This window comes from Monodon monoceros, unplaced genomic scaffold, assembly GCF_005190385.1.
Source record: "Monodon monoceros isolate NGI ecotype Baffin Bay Population unplaced genomic scaffold, NGI_Narwhal_1 Super_Scaffold_15, whole genome shotgun sequence".
Classification (NCBI taxonomy): domain Eukaryota; kingdom Metazoa; phylum Chordata; class Mammalia; order Artiodactyla; family Monodontidae; genus Monodon; species Monodon monoceros.
The window spans coordinates 60,906,511-60,912,510 of record NW_021703771.1 but is presented as its reverse complement, the minus strand read 5'-3'; positions in this window follow the sequence as shown (position 1 = coordinate 60,912,510).

Genomic DNA, 6,000 nt, shown 5'->3' with positions numbered 1-6,000 from the left:
TATTTGAAGAGACTACAGCGGAAAACTTCCCTAACATGGGAAAGGAAATAGCCACCCAAGTCCAGGAAGTGCAGAGAGTCCCATACAGGATAAACACGCTGAGGAGAAACACGCCAGGACACATAGTAATCAAATAGGCAAAAAATTAAAGACAAAGAAAAATTATTGAAAGCAGCAAGGGAAAAATGGCAAATAACATACAAGGGAACTCCCATAAGGTTCACAGCTGATTTCTCAGCAGAAACTCTACAAGCCAGAAGGGAGTGGCATGTATACTTAAAGTGATGAAAGGGAAGAACCTACAACCAAGATTACTCTACCCAGCAAGGATCTCATTCAGATCCGATGGAGAAATCAAAAGCTTTACAGACAAGCAAAAGCTAAGAGAATTCAGCACTACCAAACCAGCTCTACAACAAATGCTAAGGAACTTCTCTAAGTGGGAAACACAAGAGAAGAAAAGGACCTACCAAAACAAACCCAAAACAATTAAGAAAATGGTAATAGGAACATACATACTGATAATTACCTTAAATGTGAATGGATTAAAGGCTCCAACCAAAAGACACAGGCTTGCTGAATGGATACAGAAATAAGACCCATATATATGCTGTCTACAAGAGACCACTTCAGACCTTGGGACACATTCAAACTGAAAGTGAGGGGATGGAAAAAGATATTCCATGCAAATGGAAATCAAAAGAAAGCTGAAGTAGCAACACTCATATCAGGTAAAATAGACTTTAAAATAAAGAATGTTACAAGAGAAAAGGGAGGACACTACCTAATGATCAAGGGATCAATCCAAGAAGAAGATATAACAATTATAAATATATATGCACCCAACATAGGAGCACCTCAATACATAAGGCAACTGCTAAGAGCTCTAAAAGAGGAAATCGACAGTAACACAATAATAGTGGGGGACTTTAACACCTGACTTACACCAATGGACAGATCATCCAAACAGAAAATTAATAAGGAAACACAAGCTTTAAATGACACAATAGACCAGATAGATTTAATTGATATTTATAGGACATTCCATCCAAAAACCACAGATTACACTTTCTTCTCAAGTGCACACGAAACATTCTCCAGGATAGATGACATCTTGGGTCACAAATCAAGCCTTTAAGAAATTTAAGAAAACTGAAGTCATGTCAAGCATCTTTTGTGACCACAACACTATGAGATTAGAAATCAATTACAGGGAAAAAAACGTAAAAAGCACAAACACATGGAAGCTAAACAATACGTTACTAAATAACCAAGAGATCACTGAAGAAATCAAAGAGGAAATCAAGAAATACCTAGAGACAAATGACAGTGAAAACACGATGATCCAAAACCTATGGCACGCAGCAAAAGCAGTTCTAAGAGGGAAATTTATAGCTATACAGCCTACCTGAAGAAAAATCTCAAATAAACAATCTAACGTTACACCTAAAGGAACTAGAGAAAGAAGAACAAGCAAAACCCAAAGTTAGCAGAAGGAAAGAAATCATAAAAATCAGAGCAGACATAAATGAAATAGAAACAAAGAAAACAATAGCAAAGGTCAATAAAACTAAAAGCTGATTCTTTGAGAAGATAAACAAAACTGATAAACCACTAGCCAGACTCATCAAGAAAAAGAGGGAGAGGACTCAAATCAATAAAGTTAGATGGACTTCCCTGGTGGCGCAGTGGTAAAGAATCAGCCCGCCAGTGCAGGGGACACAGGTTCGAGCCCTGGTCTGGGAAGATCCCACATGCCGCAGAGCCCCTAAGCCCGTGCACCACAACTACTAAGCCTGTGCTCTAGAGCCCATGAGCCACAAATACTGGGCCCTCGCGCCACAACTACCGAAGCCCGTGCGCCTAGAGCCCGTGCTCTGCAACAAGAGAAGCCACAACAATGAGAAGCCTGCGCACCACAACGAAGAGTAGCCCCCGCTCGCCACAACTAGAGAAAGCCCGCGTGCAGCAATGAAGACCCAACTCAGCCAAAAATAATAATAATAATAATAAAATTAATTTTAAAAAATAAAATAAATAAAATAAAATTAGAAAAGAAAAAGGATAAGTTACAACAGACATGGCAGAAATACAAAGCATCCTAAGAGACTACTACAAGCAACTCTATGCCAATAAAATGGACAACCTGGAAGAAATGGACAGATTCTTAGAAAGGTATAACCTTCCAAGACTGAACCAGGAAGAAATAGAAAATATGAACAAACCAATCACATGTAATGAAATTGAAACTATGATTAAAAATCTTCCAACAAACAGAAGTCCAGGACCAGATGGCTTCACAGGTGAATTCTATCAAACATTTAGAGAAGAGCTAACACCCATCCTTCTCAAACTCTTCCAAAGAATTGCAGAGGAAGGAACACTCCCAAACTCATTCTATGAGACCACCATCACCCTGATACCAAAACCAGACAAAGATACTACAAAAAAAGACAATTACAGACCAATATCACTGATGAATATAGATGCAAAAATCCTCAACAAAATACTAGCAAACAGAATTCAACAACACATTAAAAGGATCTTACAACATGATCAAGTGGGATTTATCCCAGGCATGCAAGGATTATTCAATATATGCAAATCAATCAACGTGATACACCATATTAACAAACTGAAGAAGAAAAACCATATGATCATCTCAATAGATGCAGAAAAAGCTTCTGACAAAATTCAACACCCGTTTATGATAAAAACTCTCCAGAAAGTGGGCATAGAGGGAACCTATCTCAACATAATAAAGGCCATATACAACAAACCCACAGCAAACATCATTTTCAGTGGTGAAAAATTGAAAGCATTTCCTCTAAGATCAGGAACAAGAAAAGGATGTCCACTCTCTCCACTATTATTCAACATAGTTTTGGAAGTCCTAGCCCTGGTAATCAGAGAAGAAAAAGAAATGAAAGGAATACAAAATGGAAAAGAAGAAGTAAAACTGTCATTGTTTGCAGGTGACATGATACTATACATAGAGAATCCTAAAGATGCCACCAGAAAACTACTAGAGCTAATCAATGAATTTGGTAAAATTGCAGGATACAAAATTAATGCACAGAAATCTCTTGCATTCCTATACATTAATGATGAACAATCTAAAAGAGAAATTAAGGAAACTCTCCCATTTACCATTGCAACAAAAAGAATAAAACCTAGGAATAAACCTACCTAGGGAGACAAAAGACCTGTATGCAGAAAACTATAAGACACTGTTGAAAGAAATTAAAGACAATACCAAGAGATGGAGAGATATTCCATGTTCTTGGATTGGAAGAATCAGTATTGTGAAAATGACTATACTACCCAAAGCAATCTACAGATTCAATGCAATCCCTATCAAATTACCAATGGCATTTTTTACAGAACTAGAACAAAAAATCTTAAAATCTGTATGGAGACACAAAAGACCCCGAATAGCCAAAGCATCTTGAGGGAAAAAAACGGAGCTGGAGGAATCAGACTCCCTGACTTCATACTATACTACAAAGCTACAGTAATCAAGACAATATGGTACTGGCACAAAAAGAGAAATATAGATCCATGGAACAAGGTAGAAAGCCCAGAGATAAACGCACGCACCTATGGTCAACTAATCTATGACAAAGTAGGCAAAGATATACAATGGAGAAAAGACAGCCTCTTCAGTAAGTGGTGCTGGGAAGACTGGACAGCTACATGTAAAAGAATGAAATTAGAACACTCCCTAACACCATACACAAAAATAAACCCAAAATGGATTAAAGACCTAAATGTAAGACCAGACACTACAAAACTTTTAGAGGAAAATACAGGAATAACACTCTTTGACATAAGTCACAGCAAGATCTTTTTTGACCCACCTCCTAGAGTAATGGAAATAAAACCAAAAAGAAACAAATGGGGCCTAATGAAACTTAAAAGCTTTTATACAGCAAAGGGAAGTATAAACAAAAACATGATGGAGTACGGGCAATGAAAGTTCATGTGGCATGGGCTGCGGGAGGACGCAACAAGAGGAAGTGGTGACCAAACCCTCAGAATGGGAGAAAATATTTGCAAACGAATCAACAAAGGATTAATCTTCAAAATATATGAACAGCTCATGCAGCTTGATATTAAAAAAACAAAAAACTCAATCAAAAAACGGAGAGAAGACCTAAATTGACATTTCTCCAAAGAAGACATACAGATGGCCAAGAGGCACATAAAAAGCTGCTGAACATCACTAATTATTAGAGAAATGCAAATCAAAACTACAGTGAGGTATCACCTCACACCAGTTAGAATGGGCATCATCAGAAAATCTACAAACAGCAAATGCTGGAGAGGGTGTGGAGAAAAGGGAACCCTCTTGCACTGTTGGTGGGAATGTAAATTGATACAGCCACTATGGAGAACAGTATAGAGGTTCCTTAAAAAACTAAAAATAGAATTACCATATGACCCAGCAGTCCCACTACTGGGCATATACCCAGAGAAAACCATAATTCAAAAAGACACACGCACTGCAATGTTCATTGCTGCACTATTTACAATAGCCAGGTCATGGAAGCAACCTAAAGCCCGTCGACAGATGAATGGATAAAGAAGATTTGGTACATATATGCAATGGAATATTACTCAGCCATAAAAAGGAATGAAATTGGCTCATTTGTAGAGACGTGGATTAATCTAGAGACTGTCATACAGAGTGAAGTAAGTCAGAAAGAGAAAAACAAATATCGTATATTAATGCATATATGTGGAACCTAGGAAAATCGTACAGATGAACCGGTTTGCAGGACAGAAATAGAGACACAGATGTAGAGAACAAACGTATGGACACCAAGGGGGGAAAGCAGCGGCGGGGGGGGGGGGTGGTGTGATAAATGGGGAGATTGGGATTGACATGTATACACTGATGTGTATAAAATGGATGACTAATAAGAACCTGCTCTATAAAAAAAAAGTAAAATTAAATTTAAAAGAAAAAAGCTGAGGAGTTCTTTCTGAAATTCCTTCTTTCCAAGAATCCCACACTCTTCCTTTATTTTATGGTATCATCAATTTTATGGCTGTACAGATTTAATAGCAATTTTCAAAGAAAGAAAAAAATCAGACCATGTTAAAAACATATCCTGATGTAAAATGTTAAAACATGAAAAAGGACATTTTAGGTTTAGAGAAATATGGTTATGGTTATGAAGATTTAGAGAAAAATGTGAAATAGACCATTTTCTTAGTACTTTGGGGGTATCCAAGACCATATTGCTCTGCCAGTTATTTGAAAATTATGTATATCAAATTATGTATAGTTTTGAACTCTGCCTTGCATGAGAAGTGCTCAATAAATATTCAACAAATATTACATTTGTTGGATAAGTGACTTAGATTCTTGGCAAATATCTCTTACCTGTTGTTTTCTATTCTCTTTGACTTGTATATTTATGCCCCTTATTTGTCTCCTCTTGTCATTTGGTGGAGTTTCCTGATGGAGTGTCATTAATTCATGTCTTCAATACACTATGTTCAACCAGAATACATGTTTCTAATGTCCTTTCATTTTGGAAGATTTGAAATAGGGGAGAGAAATGGATTTGGGATGATCTGAGTAAAGCCAAGTGGCCATGACCTTATGCAATAACCATCTTTCCAGTGTGCTTCAGGCTGGTCATTGTTCACTGCTTGCACTGACTCAGAAATTGACCAAGGAAGGGAAGGTGAAAGAGTCTTCCCATCATTAGGTAATTGGGACCAATAAAAAATAGGTGGATGAATTTACATTCTTTAGGTGAATAAAAGAAAATCGTAGCTCTGTCCTTAACATCTGCTCCCAAACACAGGCTAAGGGTGATTTATTAATTTTCAAATTCAGTTCAGAGGATGTTTTCCATCAGGAAAACCTAACAATCTTAAGTACTCCAGTGTCTTTGGGTTACTAAAGCTTTCTTTGAATTTCATTTGTCTTTGATCTGAGGACCTCTGTGTGCTTTGTAACTATATACAGGATTAAATACTTCC